Source organism: Pinus tabuliformis, chromosome 2_1 (genome assembly GCF_031772625.1).
Source record: "Pinus tabuliformis cultivar Carrire ecotype Pingquan chromosome 2_1, CPIR1, whole genome shotgun sequence".
In the NCBI taxonomy this organism is placed as follows: domain Eukaryota; kingdom Viridiplantae; phylum Streptophyta; class Pinopsida; order Pinales; family Pinaceae; genus Pinus; species Pinus tabuliformis.
The window spans coordinates 945269119-945291101 of NC_142299.1; the positions used below are offsets into that span (position 1 = coordinate 945269119).

General features: G+C 37.8%; 1 pseudogene; it reads right to left on the bottom strand.

Annotated features, from left to right (window-relative positions):
* Positions 1 to 822: 822 nt before the first annotated feature.
* Positions 823 to 14531, bottom strand: LOC149203762 (UDP-glycosyltransferase 85A4-like; annotated as a pseudogene).
* Between the last annotated feature and the right edge of the window lie 7452 nt (positions 14532 to 21983).

Here is a 21983-nt window from a genome sequence, read left to right on the forward strand (position 1 = left end):
CCTCGCTACAGAAAGCCCCCAAGGTTTGCCGAATCCCTCCAAAGAGCTTGCCATGAGAGCTTGGAGTGGTAATCCGTAGCTCGACAATGTATTCGACAACCTCAACAAGTGAAAAAACCTTAACCATTGCATCTTCTCCTACCTTAATCTTTTAAAGCCTATTTTTTTTTTTTTTATCAAACCCTATAATAAAATCACCCTTAAAATAACATTTCCATTATATTCCATCATAAAAATTAAAAGGAAGAAGACAAAAACACATCGTAAATTGATCTCTTTACTCAAAATCGTAAAAGTGAATTGTAAATTCACCTCTTCTCAAAAATCCCTCCAATTCGGTTAACTTTGGGAGCCCTATCCACACAAAAGTGTGTAGACCCTCTCTTTCTCTCATTCATATATATATAGAACATTAATTTTTAAAACATAATGTTAAATAGCACAACTTAATGATTTTATCGAAAATTGTCATGATTTAATCTATACAACATGACATCGTTATAAAAAAAAAAAAATCCTCACCATACATTTATTACATTAAATAGACAATCTTTTTTCCAATTTTATGTGTGACCACAAATAAAAAAACAACATGGATAGTGTGCACTAAGTAATTTAAGTACTATAATGCTATTCTCTATGCAGCGAAATCAGTATTATTTGGATGGTTCCCTTACTCCATCGAGTTTTTTTGGATGATATGGATGACACCATCACAATTTATCAGGAGTTACATAAACTCTAAAGTGATAAGTCATGCACTGCACTGTAGCCTCTAACGCAACAACCTCTGTAATCTAAATTCATTCTCCACATTATTAGTCACTTGGTTTCATCCTGGGATTGAGCTACTGCTTTACTGGCCATGTCTTTAACAAAGGTGTTTAAGTTATTAAAAGATGAGCCCCCAGGGAGGACTGCCCTCGTTGCACACTCCTTAAGCCTCAAAACATTCTCTCTCAACTGCTTTCCTATTGGGAATTTTTCTGGTAAAATTCCAAAAACAAATTAACTGAACACAGAGACAATGCTCTGTTTTTCTCTAGGATCTTAACACAGGGAAGCTATAACTGATTTTTGAGAACAGAGTATTACATACACCCACAAAAGCTTTGTATTCATTAAAATAAAATGCCTGATACAAAATTCATCCTCTTTCTCTCAGAGGGATTTACCAAAAAATCATTTCAACAAAATTACTCTGTCTCTTTATGAAAAGATTTACACTTCTGTGTGTAAAATTTTCATTTACATTTACTGCTGTAAATAAAATAAATTCTCTTACATATCCATTCTTCACATTACACTTCAATCTCCAAACAAAACTTCTTCTTGCATTGCTGCGCATATTACATTTCATATATTGAGATTAAGAAAAACATTACATTTCATTGCTATGCATTTCAATGCATGAGCTCCACAAAAAAAATTTCCACGCTGCCCCCTGTTCTTCTGTGTCTTTTTGTTTTGCACTGCTGTGCGTTTTTTTTACCCTTGCATTACAATACAAATTCAACTAACAACAACACAAAAACATAACACGTAAATGCGTTTTTACTATGCCCATACCTCCGTAAGAAATAAAAAACATTAAAATTAAAAACTTTTTACCAATACTCTACGAACACATTTAATTTCATTTATATTTTACTGGCGGTCAACCAAAAACTTCACGCAATGTCATTCCCTGCAGGCCTGAATGCAGCTTTGGATTAATCAGACGATGGAAAACACTGAATTCAATTGGACGGTCGCAATCAATATCGGGCGGACCTTTTCTACCGAACTTTACGTCCCGATGAAAAGTGGTTTTTGGAAAAGTACAATGGACACGCGTCAAAAAGTGATTGCATCGGGTGTGTTTGGAGGAAATCCACTTTTCGTGAAAAGCAGTGCGATAAGGTCTGGTGGTTTTGTGCATTAAATGTAGCACGGCAAGTTGAAATTAATATTTCAACACTCCCCTTTAATTTCAACTGCTGGGCGTTCAGTCATACCCAAACACTTCCTCAAAAATTCGAAGCTTTTCTGGTCCAATGGCTTTGTCAAAATGTCTGCAACCTGATCCTGAGTCCTGCAATGTTGTAAAACAATTTCTCCATTTCTTACCAATTCCCTGATGTAATGAAACCTTGTGTCAATGTGTTTCGTTCTCTTATGAAACACCGAATTCTTGGATAATGTAATAGCTGAGCTATTGTCACAAAAAATCACCGTTCCTTTTTCCTGCTCTTGGCCTAAGCTTCTTAACATTCTTCTCATCCAAACTGCTTGACATGCTGTTGTTGTAGCTGCCACTTATTCAGCCTCTGCTATAGACAACGCTACAATAGGCTATTTCTTAGAAGCCCATGAAATAGCTCCTGAACCCATGTGAAAAACATAACCGGATGTGCTTTTCCGATCATCTACACTTCCAGCCCAATCACTATCAGTGTACCCAATTAAATCTAAACATTCTGAGACAGTATATAAAATGCCAAACCTTTTAGTACCTTTAACATACCTCAAAATTCTTTTTGTTGCCTGCAAATGTGCTTCTTTTGGCCTCTCCATGAACCTAGAAATTAAACTAACAACAAACATTATATCTGGCCTAGTTGCAGTCAAATACATGATGATGCCAACTATGCTCTTGTACAAACTAGGATCAAAATCCTTGTTGCTGTCCTCTTTGCTGAGTTTTAATCCCATCACTGTGGGAGTGATCGCTGCCTTACTGTCTGGCATATTAAATCTGTCCAACACTTCATTTACATATCTTGCTTGTGAGATAAAAATTCCATTTTCATTTTGATCTACTTCTATTCCTAAGAAGTATCTTAGCAAACCCATGTCAATCATTTCAAATTCTTCCTTCATGACTATTTTGAAGTTTTCAATAAGATGATCATCATTACCTGTGAAAATAACATCATCAACATATAACACAACAATTAAAATTTTACCATCTTTTTCTTTGATGTAGAGGGTGGGTTCTCCCTCACACTTTTCAAATCCTTTTTTCAGTAGATAGGAATCTATCCTACTGTACCATGCTCTTAGCGCTTACTTCAGCTCATAAAGAGCTTTCTTCAATTTGCACACTTTGTGTTCTTGGCCTTTCTTTTCATAGCCTAGAGGTTGTTCAATGTAAACCTCTTCCATTAACACTCCATTTAGGAATGTTGACTTCACGTCCATTTGGTAAACTTTCCACTTGTTTTGTACTGATATGGATAGCACTACTCTCACTGTTTCCATTCTTGCAACCGGTGCGAAAGTCTCCTCATAGTCTCTCCCATACTGCTGCTTGTATCATTTGACAACAAGTCTTGCCTTGTGCCTTTCTATCTTGCCTTCAGCATTACTCTTGGTCTTGTAGACCCATTTAACTCCAATGGCTTCTTTACCTTTCAACCAAATCCCATGTCTTGTTTCATTCTGTGGCATTCATCTCCTCATCCATAGCTTCTATCCATTTCCTATCTTTAATAGCATCTTCAAAATGAATAGGGTCATCAACATGATAATACAAAGCAAACAAGGAATTCATTTCTTCATCATAAATGTCACTTAAATTTCTGAACTTCTTACTTTTTTCATTTGGTTTGTGCAAGTGCTTGAAGACGCACTTGAATTTCCTCCTTGTGGTGTGCTAGGAGAAGCACTTTCATTTCTCCTCAAGGGTGTCTCTTGCTGCCCTTGTGTTGGCGCTGCTGTTTGGGGATGTATTTCAGCCATCTCCTCATCATCTTCATCGTGAGATAAACAGTTTTTAACATTCATTGTTTTCTCTATTCTTCCATCCCAAGCTTCCTCCTCAATGAACTGAACATCTCTGCTCACAAAAAACTTATTGGTAGATGGGATATACAACCTGTCAGCTTTGGATTCCTCACTGTATCCAATGAAAATACATTTCTCCCCTTTGTTGTCCAACTTCCTACTTAGCTGATCTGGAATGTGTGCATAGGCCACACAACCAAAAACTTTCATGTGGGTGACTCCTTGCTTTCTCCCACTCCATGCTTCTTCTGACACTTTGTTCAGCATAGCTTTTGTAGGACATCTATTCAAAATATATACTGCACAGTGTACAGCTTCCGCCCAATAATCATTTGGCAAATGCTTTGCCTTCAACATGCTCCTCGCCATATCCATGATGGTCTTATTCTTCCTTTCAGCTACTCCATTTTGCTGTGGGGTGTACCTAGCTGTAAATTGTTTGTGAATTCCATTTTCTCTACAAAACCGTAGGAATTCCTTGGAGATATACTCACCTCCTCTATCATTTCTCAGAACTTTGATATGTAGCCCGCTTTGGTTTTCCACAAGTGCTTTGAAATTCCGAAAATTTTCAAACACTTCACTTTTGTTCTTTAGAAAATAAACCCAAGTCTTTCTAGTAAAATCATCAATGAATGTTAGAAAGTATTGGCTGCCTGTTAATGATGGAGTTTGCATCGGTCCACATAAGTTTGAGTGGACAATCTCTAAGGGTGCCTTTGCCCTTATGCTTTTCCCTGATGGAAAACTTTCTCTGTGTTGTTTCCCCAAGATACAACCTTCACAAAGGCTGTCTGGTTTCTCTATCAATGTAATCCTCTTACCATCCCATTTCTACACAACAAGTTAAGACCTCCAAAGTTTAGATGTCCAAATCTCAAGTGCCACAACCAATTTTCATCCTTTGGTACGCTTTGGAAAGCCTCTTGGGTAACTGCTGCAATTACTTCTTTGTTTTTCAAATCTGCCCCTATTCTGAGAGGGAATGTCCTATTCCTCGTCATCTTCACTTTAGCAATACATCGTTTGCTGGGTGCTCTATCCATGATGGTGCAAACATCTTTCTCAAAGAAAACATTGTAACCCTTTTGAACAAGCTGCCCAATACTCAAGAGGTTACATCTTATTCCAGGAAGATAATAGACATCTGCTATGGTTTTCTTTTCACCTTTCTTTGTAAATATTTTTACTTCTCCTTTTCCCATAACAGAAATTTTACTATCAGTCCCAAGTGTGACTTGTGACTTCACACTCTGATCTAGAGCAGAAAACAGGGTTATGTTTCCTGTCATATGGTTACTACAACCGGAATCTAAAAACCATATATCATCACTGTTTGTTTCAGCCATATTATAAGCTAAAAACACATTATCTTGGCTGATATTTTATCTAGTGATATTTGCACTTGATCTATTACTCATATCATGCTGCTTCTTCCTACATTCATTTGCATAATGCCCATATTTTTTACAATAATAACACTGGACATTTGATTTTTCATACCTTTGTCCTTGAGCATGATGATGTCCACTTTGATGACTGCTGCCTTGGCCTTGGTTCTGATTTGGATTGCTGCCTCTTCCTTGAGCATTTGTTGGACTGTTCCTTCCACCTCTGTTTTGGCTTCTGCCTCTTCCTCTCTTGTTTCCTCTGCCTTGACCTCTTCCTCTTCCAAAGGACATCTGGGTCTTGAAGGCTTGCTCTAGAGATGAGTTTTCATTTCTACTCAACCTCTGCTCATGTGTTATCAGTGATGCATGAAGTTCATCAACTGAAAAGTTTGAGAGATCCTTTGTCTCTTCTATGGTGGTGACAATCACATCAAACTTTGAGGGTAGGACCCTCAGTATTTTCTCCACAATCCTCCTTTCTTCAAGAGTATCTCCATGAGTCTTTATCTGTATGACCAGACCAATCACATGTGTGAAGAATGAGTCAATATTGTCTGACTCCTTCATGCACAGGTTCTCAAAATCTCTCCTCAGCAATTGTAGTTTTTCTGTCTTCACTTTCTCCATGCCTTGATAGGTTGTCTTGAGAGTTTTCCATGCTTCTTTGGATGTCTTAGCTGCTGCTATCCTTGGAAACACACTCCGGTCCACTACTTGATACAAAAACACAAGGGCTTTTGAATCCTTCTTCCTATTGCTCTTCAACAGATCCTTCTCTGCCTGAGTTAATCTATTAAACTCATTTTCATCTGCTAGTTCTTCAAAACCATCCTCAACTAATTCCCATAAATCTTGTGAGGCAAACAGGGTTCTCATGGTTATTGCCCAATAGTCATAGTTTTTCCCATTAAACCATGGGAGTTGAGTATTAAACATACCCATGCTAGTGCTAGCCGTTCCTTGCATTCTCAGCTATGCTTAAAATATTTGACTGTGTATTTAAAAACACTGACTATTTCTTCAGCAGTAACAAAAAACTAATCTGAGAAATACTTGGATCCTTTTGCCTGAGACTTCACTCTGCTGGAGAAGTTGTTGCAGCAAAAAGCTCCTTCCTTCAGCTTCTTTGACACCTTCAAAGAGCTTGGATCTGCTCTGATACCACTGTTGGGAATTTTTCTGGTAAAATTCCAAAAATAAATTAACTGAACACAGAGACAATGCTCTATTTTTCTCCAGGATCTTAACACAGGGAAGCTATAACTGATTTTTGAGAACAGAGTATTACATACACCCACAAAAGCTTTGTATTCATTAAAATAAAATGCCTGATACAAAATTCATCCTCTTTCTCTCAGAGGGATTTACCAAAAAAACATTTCAACAAAATTACTCTATCTCTTTATGAAAAGATTTACACTTCTGTGTGTAAATTTTTCATTTACATTTACTGCTGTAAATAAAATAAATTCTCTTACATATCCATTCTTCACATTACACTTCAATCTCCAAAAAAACTTTTGCGCATATTACATTTCATATATTGAGATTAAAAAAAACATTACATTTCATTGCTATGCATTTCAATGCATGAGCTCCACAAAAAAAATTTCCACGCTGCCCCTGTTCTTCTGTATTTGTTTTTTTTGTTTTTTTGTTTCGCATTGCTGTGTGTTTTTTTAACCCTTGCATTACAATACAAAGTCAACTAACAACAACACAAAAACATAACACGTCAATGCGTTTTACTATGCCCATACCTTAGTAAAAAAATAAAAAACATTAAAATTAAAAACTTTTTACCAATACTCAACGAACACATTTAATTTCATTTATATTTTACAGGTGATCAACCAAAAACTTCACGCAATGTCATTCCCTACAGGCCTGAATGCAGCTTTGGATTAATCACACGATGCAAAACGTTGAATTCAATCGGAGGGTCGCAATCGGACAGTCGCAATCAATATCGGGCAGATCTTTTCTACCGAACTTTATGTCCCGATGAAAAGTGGTTTTTGGAGAAGTACAATGAACACGCGTCAAAAAGTGAAGGAAAACCACTTTTCGTGAAAAGCAGTCCGATAAGGTCTGGTGGTTTTGTGCATTAAATGCAGCACGGCAAGTTGAAATTAATATTTCAACATTTCCTTGGCTACTTTTCATCATTCTCTTCACCAATTCCTCTACCTCTTCTTTTGGCACCACCTTCTGGTTATCCACGTCCACCCCTTCAAACTTCAGGCCGACCTCCCACACTTCCTTCGCAAACTTGCAGTTTAGAAACTGATGGGCAAAATAAGGAAAACCTACCACGGGAACTCCCATGCCAATGGCCTCCGAAATCGAGTTCCATCCGGCGTGAGTGAGGAATAATCCAACCGATGTGTGGGCAAGGACTTTAACCTGAGGCGCCCATGCTACAAGCAGTGCTCGATCCTTGGTTCTTTCTACAAAGCCATCTGGTAAAACTACAGGGTTACCTTCTGCGATATCCAAGCCGAGAACCCACAGGAAAGGATGCCCACTATCCTCTAACCCTAGGGCCAGCTCCCGCAATTGCTCCTGAGATTTAACGGCTGGGCTGCCAAAGGAAATGTATATAACAGATGCTGGTTGTTGCATATTCAGCCATGCCAAGCAGCTCTCCTACTCCTCCTCCCATAGACTGGTGGTGGAATCCCTTCCTTGTAAGAAATTGGGAAGGAATACAGGTCCTATGGCCAAGGCAGGACATCGATCCAAAGAGAGCACTGCCACAGCCTCCCTCCCTTCAAGCTCCTCAAACGTGTTCACCAGTACATAGTCCCCTTTATTCTGCATCTGCGTTTCATAGAGAAAGGCATTGAAACGACTATCTGACGGATCCTCCGCGCGAAAGACGGAACTCAAATCGGCTGGCCTCAAAGGTGGGATATTACCCGACAGATAAGTGATCAGTTTCTCTCTATTGTACGCTTTGCCTACTGCACTTCCAGAGGCCCTCCCGAGCGAGTAATTGGAATTAAAGTTAGTTATTGCAGTTCAAGAAAAACAAAAAACTGTTGAGGAAAAACGAAAAACAGCACGGCAGTGGAGACGCGCTTACGTCTGATCGGAATATATCCCTCAGACATAAGGAGGGTAGTGTAGCGCTGGGCAATGGAGGCAGCAACACAAAATGGCCAGAAGACAACCCTGGGCACTTTCATGTTTGTGGCAACCTCATTCGTGCAAGACATAAAAGCATCTACCACGATGCATGTGATTGGTGGAAAGGAATATTTTTCCTGATCACCAGTAGGGTTGCTGCTGCTACAAAGGAGGTGCTCCAATGCAGGGCCCAATTTTTGCAGTGCTGACATATACACGCCGAGGTTGGAGGGGCGGCCGTCGTTGAACAATAAGCCATCAGAAAGAGATAGAAATCGAATTTTCCCGCTTCGGAGATGAAGATCATCGCCCGTGTTGGAATATTAATTCCAACTGCAGGCGGACGTGGACAACGACGGCAGCACAAAACCGCTCAGCAAAAACCACCAGCATATCGGACTGCCTTCGACCAGCAAGCAGTTTCCGTATAATCGAGCCCGATACAATGTAATGCAGCCACGTGGTTCTCTACATACGTCAGCAGAACTGACTTTTTGGACGCTATCGTTCAGCAGCAAAAGGTATCTCGATATTCTTGTCAGCCGTCTGATTTGCTTCTTCGTTCTCTGTCGTTCATCAACCAGAGTTGCATACGAGCCTGCATTAAAATCTTTGCGTGGAGTAAAATTAAGTTTGGTGACCATACCTTTTATTAATGCAGTGTCATATGCGTAGGTGAATAGTTAAGTTTTTATATACGGCACGTAAAACATTTATTTATGTTCGTAGTATGTTTTGATATATATGTTTTTGTTTAGTTTTCTTTGTTGTATGAGCCAAAATGGAAAGTGCTCATGAGGGGTTTGCAATATGTTTTAAAAATGTGCGTTGACCATTGTAAAAGAATGGAGCAGCAGCGAAAAACGATAAATTAATTTTGCACAACAGTGCATAAAGGAAAAGCAGAGGAGTGCATATGAAATATGCATGTCTTTTTGTTAACTGGTGGTGAAGAAAAGTAAAATACCGCAAGCAGGGGAGGCATATAATTTTCCTTGGCAAGCATGTGTAAAAATTTGTTTTTACACCAGTATGTAAAAGAAGACTTTTACACCAGTAAGTGAAAGAAGGATTTTTACAGAAGTTTATGTAAAATCTTTACATATCAGTAAATGTAAATGAGTTTTTTTTTTACACACCAGCAGTGTAAATTGTCAGGTGAGACAGAGTTCTGTTGAATGTATTTTTGGGTGAATCCCTCTCAGTAAAAGAGGAAGAAATATGTATCAGTCATTATATTTTAATGAATAGAAATCTTTTTATGGTGGTGTAATACCCTGCTCTCAGTTATTTTTTTTTAAAAAGCTTCCCTGTGCAAAAGATCCTGGAGAGAAGGAAACAGAGCATTGCCTCTGTGTGTTCAGTTTTTATTTGTTTTTGGGATTTTACTAGAAAAATCCCCAACAGTGGTATCAGAGCAGGCTTAAGCTCTTTGAAGGTGTTCAAGAAGCTGAAGGGAGGAGTCTTTTGTTGCAGCAGAAAAAGCTTCTCCAGCAGTGTGAAGACTCAGCAAAAGGATTCAGGTATTTCTCAAATTAATTTTCTGTGTTGCTGTTGAAGAAACAGAGAGTCATTTTAAAAACACAGTCAGGTAATTTGAAGCATAGTTAAGAATGGCAAGGTCAAAGAAAAAAGCCTCCAATCCTCCTAAGGTTGTGTCTCCCTCTTCTATTAAAATAGAAAACAATCTATTTGAAAGCATTCTATTTGAGGTTCCAAGGTTCGATGGGAACTTTGATATATGGGAAATAAAAATGAGAGCTTTCTTAAAGTCTGAAGGGATTGAAATCTGGGAATCAGTGATTGATGATAGCAAGATGGATAAAGAATCCAAGGAGTACAATGCAAAAGAAGCAAAGACTATCTTGGATGGACTCCCTGATTCTGTAAAGAGGAATCTAGGAAAATATTCATCAGCAAAGGAGATATGGGACAGACTACATGACCTTCATGCAAAGGGAGCACTGACCATGACCATCAGTGAAGAAGAAAATTCTGAACCCATCATAGAAGCTGAAAATGAGAAGGTTGACCTCATCAAGCTTCAATTAAAAGAAAGGGATGAAGAGCTCATTAAGCTTAAGAAGGAACTTGATGAAAGCAAAAGGAAACATCATGAAGAAGTCATATCCATGACAAATCAATTGAATAAAGCAAAGAAACAAGAAGACGCCTTGATAAGTCAACTTGAACAAAGGCACAAGAGAGTGAACAAACTTGTAGAAGAGATTGGACAGTACAAGGTAGAGGTCTCCTCCCTTAAGTCTGAAATACAAGAAGCCAGGAAGCAGGCACAAGGAGCTGAAAAGAAAATGGAGAGCAGTCAAGCAGAAATCTCCAAAATGAAAACAGATATTATCTCTCTTAAAATAGCAGCAGCTGAAGCTACTCGTATCAAGGAAGAAACTGAGGAACAACTTACAAAGAAAAATAATGAATGTGAAAGATTGGAAGAAGAGATTGTCCTCCTTAGGAAAAAGGTTGAAGGGATGAACAAACTCATGAAGAGATCTCAAGCCTTGGATGATATGCTCAGCTATCACAGATCTCCATCTGATAAATCAGGACTTGGGTATGTAGGTGAACCCTCAAACAAGAATGAAAATGCTTTAAGCAAAGGAGATGTGAAGAAGCCAGAAAGAAATGGTGATGCTCCTAGTTCCAGCAAAGGCAAGGAGAAAGATCAAGGCTACAGTAGAAGAAATCCTACTCCAAGCAGAAAACCAGCTCCAAGAAGAAATGTAGCTGATGTCAAAGAGGCAAGATGCAATGGTTATCATCAAAGAATCTCAAGGCAGCAAGGCTTCAGAAGTACATCAAGGAAACCTCCATCTCCCAGGTACCAAAGTTCATTTTATGGTTATTGTTACTCTTGTTCAAACTTTGGTCATATGGCAAAAGACTGTAGAGCATTTCATAGAGATAGATGTTGTAGTCTCCGACAATCTCCAAGAAACAATTTTGCAAGAAGAAATCATGAAATCTTATTCATGAACAATGTAGAATGTTTCAAGTGTCATAACATTGGGCATATGGCACGTGATTGTAACTTAACATGGGCTCTTACACAAGCTAGACCCATGCAAAAGAAGAAAGTTACACAAGTATGGAGAAGGAAGGAAATAGAGCCTGAAAGCCCCTTGAGCTCTCTAGCTGATCTAAGTTTCTTTTGAGAAAACTTTGCTGAAAGAAAACAATGCATACATTAAAGGGGAGCCTGTAATTATTGATCATTATTACTGAACTGTTTTAACAGTCATTCTTTGATGAAGATCTTCTTATAAGGGGAGAGATATGGAATTAAATCTGCCATAAAAGCAGAGAAGAAAAGTCTGCAGGGCATGGAGACTGCGTGGAGGATGTATTGCAGCGCAGCAGAGCGCAAATGAATTTTTTTTTGTTGTTAATCCCTCTGAAATGTAATATGCAGCGGTGTTGAAAAATGTAATTTTTTTTATCACATATGCAATGCAATATGCACAGAAGTGCATAAAGAAAAACTGGGGCAACGTATATTTTTAATGCACATGGGATGAATGAGAATGTGTGTGGCAGCAGAAAAACGAAAGGAATTGCACAGCAGTGCATTGTGTAAATAAAAAAAATGAAGACGAAGATTGTGTGAAGCAAGGGTGTAAAAAGGAACAGGGGCAGCCCGTGTTAATTTTTTTTGTGTGGAGAATGAAGCGCAGCAGCGTGAGGATGATTTCTTTTTATATGCAAGTAATGCAGAGTAAAGAGTTAGTGTATGGGCACAGCAGTGTGATGAAATGAAATACGCACAACAGTGCAAATTGCAGAGGCAACGCAGCAGCGAATAAAAACCCAGGGGAGACAGAGTCTATGGTTATGGGTATGGACAGCAGTGCATAAGAAAAAGGCAGCAGCGTGATGGCAAGAAGGACAAGCACAGCAGTGCGAAGAAAATGAAACCAGAGCTAAGAGAGAATGAAGAAATGTGTTTTTACACAGCAGTGAAAAGGGCAATCATGAAGAGCAAGAGAGGTGCAGCAGCGTGACAGTGAAGGAGATTTTTTTTGTGTGTAAGGAATTACATTTACAGCAGTAAATGTAAGTAATTTTTTTTATTACAGAAGTATATGTAATACTCTGTTTTTACAGTAGTAAATGTAAATGAGATTTCTACACACAGCAGTGTAAAATTTCAGGAGGAAAACAGAGTAATATTTTCGGTTGTTTTGGAACTGCATCTAAAGCAGTGTTTGGTTGTAATCCCTCTGTGAGAGGAAGTGAAGTTCTTGGTGAATCCCTCTGTTAAAGAGGAAGGTGCTTTTCAGCACAGTGTCATGGTGAATCCCTCTGTCAAGAGGAAGATGCTTTTTAGCATACACTGGTGAATCCCTCTGTCATGAGGAAGGTGCTCTTAAGCACAGTCTCAGGTGAATCCCTCTGTTAAGAGGAAGACAACTTTGATTGTTTGTGGAACTGCATGAAAAGCAGTGTTGGTGAATCCCTCTATGTGAGGAAGATATTTTTGTAACAGCAGTTGGTGAATCCCTCTATGTGAGGAAGATGTCTTTGTAACAGTAGTGTTGGTGAATCCCTCTATGTGAGGAAGATATTTTTGTAACAGCAGTTGGTGAATCCCTCTATGTGAGGAAGATGTCTTTGTAACAGCAGTGTTGGTGAATCCCTCTATGTGAGGAAGTGTTTGGGTATGATTGAATGCCCAGCAGTTGAAATTAAAGGGGAGTGTTGGAATATTAATTCCAACTGCAGGCGGACGTGGACAACGACGACAGCACAAAACCGCTCAGCAAAAACCACCGGCATATCGGACCGCCTTCGACCAGCAAGCAGTTTCCGTATAATCGAGCCCGATACAATGTAATGCAGCCACGTGGTTCTCTACATACGTCAACAGAACTGACTTTTCGGACGCTATCGTTCAGCAGCAAAAGGTCTCCCGATATTCTTGTCAGCCGTCCGATTTGCTTCTTCGTTCTTCACCGTTCATCAACCAGAGTTGAATACGAGCCTGCATTAAAAGCTTTGCGTAGAGTAAAATTAAGTTTGGTTGACCATACCTTTTATTAATGCAGTGTCATATGCGTAGGTGAATAGTTAAGTTTTTATATACGGCACGTAAAGCATTTATTTATGTTCGTAGTATGTTTTGATATATATGTTTTTGTTTAGTTTTTTTTGTTGTATGAGCCAAAATGGAAAGTGCTCGTGAGGGGTTTGTAATATGTTTTAAAAATGTGCGTTGACCATTGTAAAAGAACGGAGGAGCAGCGAAAAACGATGAATTAATTTTGCACAGCAGTGCATAAAGGAAAAGCAGAGGAGCGCATATGAAATATGCATGTCTTTTTGTTAACTGGTGGTGAAGAAAAGTAAAATACCGCAAGCAGGGGAGGCATATAATTTTCCTTGGCAAGCATGTGTAAAAATTTGTTTTTACAGCAGTATGTAAAAGAAGACTTTTACACCAGTAAGTGAAAGAAGGATTTTTACAGAAGTTTATGTAAAATCTTTACATATCAGTAAATGTAAATGAGTTTTTTTTTTACACACCAGCAGTGTAAATTGTCAAGTGAGACAGAGTTCTATTGAATGTATTTTTGGGTGAATCCCTCTCAGTAAAAGAGGAAGAAATATGTATCAGGCATTATATTTTAATGAATAGAAATCTTTTTATGGTGGTGTAATACTCTGTTCTCAGTTATTTTTTTTTAAAAAGCTTCCCTGTGCAAAAGATCCTTGGAGAGAAGGAAACAAAGAGGCAATCCTTGGAGAGAAGGAAACAAAGCATTGCCTCTGTGTGTTCAGTTTTTATTTGTTTTTGGGATTTTACCAGAGAAATCCCCAACAGGAAGCAACAGAATGGTTGCTTCTGCCAGAAACTTTGACCGGGCGTTTATGGGTTCCTTCAGTGTTGACGAAAGTGATAAAAAAATCCTCGCATAGCCAGCCGCTGCGCCAAATTCATGAGAGCGTTAACATGACCTTGCCCAGGATATGGAACAATCACTGCGTGCGAAGCACATTGATTTTCAGTATCCATTACAGTAATATGCAGGCCTATCCGCTCACTTTTCCCTCTTATTTCTTGAAGTTGCGAACTTTACACCTCGGTTCAGTTCTAGTGACAAGTACTTTAATGAGAATGGTAAGGATGCTCTTGTTTAGCAGACTGTCCAAGTCACAAGTACCTAGTGCGAGAATGGTTAGTATGCGCCAGACAGTCCACGAGGCGACGTTTTGCCATCGATTTTAACACCATTGGCTAGTCTTGATTTCAATTGACAAGTACTTCTAACGAGAATGGTTAGGATATCCATCATGACTGCTTTCAGGGGAATAATCCATGTAAATAGTTCACATTATTAATCTACTTGATTATGGTTGATGTGGAGTGAGTCTAAGGAAGGCAATGGTTTTATGAATATAGGAAAAAAGAATGCTGATGAAAGTAATGTATTTCATGAATTTAGAAAAAGTGAGCATGTGGACAATCATTAAAACATTAATATAATTCGTTGGATGTTGAAGAAAAAGGAAGAAAGGGGACGAGAGAGTGGATGGCGTAATCCCACGGGAACCTACACGGTTCATGGAACATTGTGATGTTTTAATAGAATTGGTTGGATGTGAAAGAAAAAGGAATAAAGGAGAGGAGAGAGTGGATGTCGTAATCCCACGGGTAACTACACGGTTCATGGAACATTGTGAATTCATAGGGATGTGGCACCAATGTTTTTTCATTTCACATGTTTTCGTAAAATGGAATTTACCCAAACTTGCACTCTTTCTTCGCTTCTTTTAGTTAAGTGTGTAAAATAGTTATGATACTTAACCAAAATCGCATATGGACAACGATGATAATCTCCAATTATTCAATATAATAACACGTACAAAACTCAATATGACGTGGTCGGCACACCGACCTAATACCCATGGTTAAATCATGATTTTTGTTAATTGAAATGTGTTAAAAAATCACTGAGACACTGATCTTGAAAAATTCATTCCAAAAAATATATCTCAAATTCTAACCATTTTGCTTTTCCACGTAATGACACTCTGTCAATGCTTTTCCAAAAATGCTGATGAACGGTCATCCCCAGAAGATTGTGACAGTACAGAGAGGATAAAGTATGATGAGAATTTCATTTTAAAAACGACAATTTACAGATGCTTTTCCGAAGACGCAAACGCTGTGTCATATTACATGGTTATGTGTATCCGTAATATCAGATTACATGGTTATGTGTATCCGTGCACTTAGGCAATGAGTGGCAACATCATTTCAGAAAACACCAAATAGGTAAGCGCTGTGGAAGTGCAAATATTGATGGCCGAAGATGTCCGCATCATTCCTATTTGCAACAACCGAAAATTATTTTGCCCACTTACATTACTCCAACGAAAGCGAGTGACTGTACGCCGCCTTTGAAACGTTTCCATGACGTGGCGAATTTAGTATATTGTCATATAGATAAGATTGACATTCTTACCTCGCCTACTGGAGCTATCTTTCGAAGACTCTAGGACAATGCAATTTTGTCATAATTGGACAGGTAATGAAATTGTATATACTTTATATTAAAAATCTCCCAACGCTATATACAAACACGTGAATTCCATGGATGCCTTTGAATTATTACCCTTAGAACCATTGAAGATATTTAATATATTTCTATATCAATATCCATCCTCAGTCATAAAATTGAACCCAGCCGAAATCAAATATATAATTATATTAATATACTCAAAAATATAATTCTATTAATATACTCAAAAATATAATTCTATTAATATACCAGGCCAAGGCATTAAATGAGCGACGTTTACAATAATTTCACCATAGTTTGACTCACTACTCCTTCCCCTAATTCGTTGTCAGACACATTGATGAATTATATCGAACTGATACTGCTCACGGAGGACCTCGGACTCGGCGACACGATGAGGACAACGGGGTGAGCTTAGTGGTTCCGCGGTCGTGGCTCTTTTCAAGTCGCAGATGGCAGATTCTGCGACGAGTTGTCGACCATTCGCTGCAGTCGTCGACTCCAAGTAATAATGAGTCCGCTGCTCGACCTCTTTCCACGCCTAGGGTATTGTCATGACTGCGTTCAGCGATGACGCCGACGCTCGTGGCTGTCAACTAACCACCTCGTCAAAACAAAGGAAATACGAAAGGAATGTACAAGCAAATGCAATAACAATTATAGTATAGCATTTAAGAATACTGTAAAAATATGATGATAAGAAGAGTGTATAACAATCATATTATAACATTTAAGAATACTACAAAAATATGATGATAAGAAGAGTGTATAAATTTGAAGGACGCCTTGTATATTACATCTAAATGTTATAATATTTTTCAAGGTCATATATAAGAAGCCAAAAAGAGGAAGATAAAGTTATGTAAGAGTTTTAAGCATTTTTGTGATAATGTATATAATTTTGAACTATTTAAAGCCTCAAATACCATACTTACTTTCAACGTCGAAGATTTATATGAGTTCCATGAGGGTGTTATGGAGTAAGATGAGCAAATTGCCGAATCAAATCCCAAACTAGAGAGGAATGAGATCACAAAGAACTTCGAATAGAGAATCCTAGGTAGAATTAGGATTCAAATAGAGAATCCTAGGTAGAATTAGGATTCAAATGAACAAAGTATATTTGATTCCTTGGGAAGAAAAAGGTTGAGAGTAAACCACATGGATAGGGTTGAGAGTAAATCACATGGATTTCAAATAAGAGTTGGACTAAATCACATCACTATTTCATAAAATCTTATTTTATGAATCTTTTGAGTAAAAGCTTTCTTTTCCTTTTAAGATGAGAGTTTAGCATGAGAGTTTAATGTAAGACCATTTTTTTAATGTGTAGTAAACTTTTTTATAGAGTTGAATGGTGTTATTGCGCTAGAGGTATGACTTAGAGGCGCATTCTACAACTATATATGACCGTGATGTGTAAATATGTCATGTCTTAAGGAATATACCTAAAGAACTCCATGAACATGCTAGTGTACTCATCATTTGTCATAGAACCCATCTAAAACCCATACAACTCCATAGCTCTATCATTATAGTACCTTTCTAACAAGTACTTCTTCTTGAAGAGTCTTTCAAACTCTTCCCAAATCAACCCCTCTTCCCGAATGCCCTTGAAATTTTTCACATGTTCCCATTATATATTTTATTTCCCTTTAAGATTGAAGGTGGCCATCTTGGCTTTCACGTTCTCTGAATAACTATGCAATCTGAAGAATTTCTTCAACCCAAGCAACCATGCATCTGCATCTTCTACCTTCTTCATCTCTCCATCAAATGTAGGTGGCTAGAATTTCTTGAACTCCTCAGGTGAGTATTCAGCCCTCCTACAAGGATGATGATTGTGATGATGTCGCCTAAATGAGGAACTCGAATGATTCCCATACATACTAGTCCTTCTGTCAGGTGTATTTGGTGATCTTCCACCTCTAAAAAGTATCCCCTCTATCCCATTTGTATCCGTACCGAGACCTACTACCATAAGCTCCATTAGTTTTATTTTCCTATTCTTGACTGATCCACAATCGTCCCTGTTTTTGTAACTCTGAAAAGATCTAAAGGATCACTACATTAACCTCTACCTACTTTTCCTAAGAAATTTCAAGTATTTCTTGAGCCTTAACAAACCTATCATTGTTTTCATTGCAACTTCTGATTTCTTCCCTATAGCTCCTCAATGTATATGCTATACTAGGAGAATACTCTTCTCCTTGCCACCCAACTAATCTGCGAGGAGAGTCATGAGAATTGTAGTCTACCATTATTATCGTCATCTTTGATTCTCTTCTTCTTGCAAGTGTACCATGTCAGATAAACCAAATAGATACCAAAATCAAATCCATGCCTAAGTGATGTTCAGGGGAGGCTTATCTCATATGAAATATCAATCCACATTAGCATGTACATGCATAATCATAAGCATATCCATATAATGATATCAGCACATCAGCATCACAACAACATAACAACATCATGCATGACCATACCAATTGTATACCATGGCCCCATGCATGAAAAATTAACCTTGACAACATTAGACTTTACACAAAGAGGCCACAACCCACTCTGATACCACCCTGTAATGCCACCTCCCACATTTACCCACTTTCACTGGTTTTCCCATGGTAAACATGAGATGAGGGTCACTACTAAGACTCAACCTCCTAAATCAACTTAAGGAAATGGAGTTGACCATTTAAGGACTTAATGACTTTCCTCAGGTGCTAGAGGACCTGTAGCAGCAACCCAACCCCTCCAAGTGTCCAACCCCTAAGATGACTCTCCTTTCCACTGTCCTAAAACCCCAGTGCTACCTTGCCAAGGCATGCCAACAACTAGGGCCCTCCATTCACATGGATAAGCCTGGCTCCATGCAACTGTGGAATTTTTTTCTCAGTTCTATGTGACCGGCCCTGAATTTCGAGTCACATTTTCAGGGCCAAGACTCAAGCCTCTGCCCAGAAGTCAATGGAACTTCTAGAGATGATATATGACATTGAAACAATTATTTTAAAACAAAACTGAAACCAGGACTTGACCCGACCTTCCCTAACTAGGATTGACATTCCATCAAACACTTGGTAAACATGTAGCCTATAGGTCATGAATTCAAGTATGAACATAAGGAGCTAAAAACGTGTTTGAGGTTTAACAAGAATGATCATTTCCTTCTTGCATTAGCTGTCATAACATTAATTAGGTTTTTCATTAATTATTCATTCAGTTACAAGTAAAAACATGGAAAAAACCATGACTACAAACTATCAAATAATCATGCTTATAACCAACATATAACCAAATAAATAACAATGAGAGAACAACCATTATAGCCACATAATAATAAATACATTTACTCCTCAAAAGCAAGAGAAACTTAGCTCTTATTAAACATAGGTAAGATCCAACCAGATTCGATACTTTCATGTACCACTCGACCATATATTGGCTAAACCAAATCTTTCTTTTAGCAAATCACCCTCGTGCCATATTCCAAACATGAATGTGGAATGTCATGGGATAAACCAATTGATAATAAACCAAGGGAATATAAATTTTAAACCACCTCCACCTTCACCATGCCAAGCTTACTAAGCTTGGATGCCTCAGAATTTCTTCTCCAATACCTTGAGGAATTTTCCCATCTCCACCCTCAAGATTTACTGTGTATCCCATGATTATTGTTCAAGGGATTCCTAGGAGTTTTGGAATTTTCCTAAGACCACCTCACCCGGATCCAATTTTTTTCGGCAATCCAAAGCTCAAACTGAGAAAAGTCCCATCACACCACGACTATCTAGAAATTGCAAGGCACGACTAAAATCCACTACCAAACCTAGCAAAATCCATGACACTGACAACAAAAGAACCAAATACCAGCATGCACATACCATGCATGTCAAAACCAACTAGGAAATTAGACATGCAACCTATTACCTGTAATTATTCCTATTGAAGCTACTTGATACAACTTTTCCTTTCTTAATCCTTACATTCCTTTTACTTCCTTGTCTCCTTTTCTTTCCTTGTCCTTTTCCTCTTGGTGCTCTTCTCCTCTCTCTTGGCTGCCAACTAATGCTCTGATGTATTTCTATTATTGATATATCTAATTTCTTCATTTTCCCTCTATTTTCCTTCAATTTCCTTCTCATGTGCAACCTATGACATTTCACCTCCATTTTCTCCTAATTTCCTTTATTTTCATAAATAAAATGTCAATTAATTCCTATTTTCCTTTTCGAATCCTTTTCCATTGCCTTTGCCAATTTCCCTTAGCCATAAACACAACAACTGATGCCCGCTAGGATATTTTTCCCAACATTCAGCTTGGAATATGTGTTCCTTGACCTTGGTCTTATTTTTCCTTTATTAAATTTTATTACATGAAATTTTAACCCACAGTTGTTACAATCTAAAAGTTATTTCAAATTGAAAGAGAAAGGTTTACGGATCCTCTGACCTCATACCATGGAAGTCGAGAAGGAAAGATGGAGGGACGTTCTTCATATGAACACTTATATCAGTTTCCTGAATGGGAAAACCAAGAGGATATTCCTGATTGTCATCACTTTTACCCATTTCTTTTACCTTCTCTACCACCTCTTCTTCTTCTTCATGCAAAATTAGATGGTGATGTGGTTCTTACTGCACCACATCGTTAAATGGGGGAGATTGGTGTTGGAGAAGTACTTTTTTTATTTTGTAAAACAAAATTCAATAAGAACGCTTATATAATGCAAATTTTTTAAATGAAATATGCCTAATGAAATTTTTGTTCTTGTAGAAGTAAAAGAATTGGATTGATTATGGAAGAAAACATTTCATTCTTTGACACCTCCTCGATAACGACACCAAAATAGTGACGAGCCTTGGTATTGCAACAAGAATGTTGCAACTCCAAAGGCTACCAACTTAAATTATTAACTCATGGTTTGTACAAATTTAAGAGGTTTCGATAATATATGTGCAACATCCAACGTGTCCTTCTTTCATTGTTCTAATGCAATGAAGTGAATATCATGAAATCAAACCTAAACTAATTGTACAAATGAAAATGATTGAAATGAAAACCTTTACCTATTGCAGGAAACAAAAGACAGGGAAATAAAACTTATTATAATTGCATAAAGTATGAGCATGAACCAAATCTCCATCACTGCATTATAAACAAATTAGACCTAGTAACAAATTTCATCAGGTGCTTCATAAATTAATCATGAAAATCATCGCTATGTCATTCAAATCATGAACCCGTCTGCAAACCTTTAATTGTTGGAAAGTGTTGCAGTGGTAAAAAGGCAAGTCCTGAGTGGTATTTGGTACTCCTAGATCATGGTTTCAGAGCCTAAGGGTCATTATTGAAGGTTAAGAGCCAAAAATCAATCTTTTTGTGTAAATCTGGCAAAGTTTACTTGGTGCTACAAGATGCTACAGAATTTCCCTATTTTTCTACAAGGTTAGATCTGTGAGCATTCAAAGGGTGGAAAAGGTGATATAAAGAAGGGAAAGGGAAAATTAAGGTATATGAAGGTTGTATGAGGACTTTCCTAAGCTTAGCACCTCTCATATGCCCATCTTACACAAAAACAAGTGCACACAGTGTCCTTCAACGAATAAGAAATGTACTTTTGGTGGCAGAGTTTTGAGAGCATTGTGTAGTGAGGTGAAAGAGGTTGAAAACGGTTGGAGGAATGTAGAATGAAAATGATAACCCTAAAAATCAATAGTAGCACATGCATGCCACAAAACGATTACGATTTTTATACTTGCAAAGACTAAAATACCAAATCTTCCAGCAAATTTGTCTTTCCATTCATCTCTTTGAATGACCAAGAAAATCGAACGAAAATGACATGGGATAAATTTAATTATTAATTAGGATGTCGTAAGGATGTCACATAAGTCGAATCACTCAAAAATACTCTTTTTAAAATGTGCTAAAAAATAGAAGAACATTATTACTCCCAAAACTAGAAATTCAAGAATCAGTGAGCTAGTTAACCTATCAAATGCCTAACCTGACCAAGTGAAAATTCTATGGGGTAATTTTTTTTATAACTTGAATAGTTTTAGGACTCAATACAAGTGGAATCAACTAAAAATATCTCCATTAACATGTGCTAAAAATATTAGAAAATGACTACTATTTTGCTAT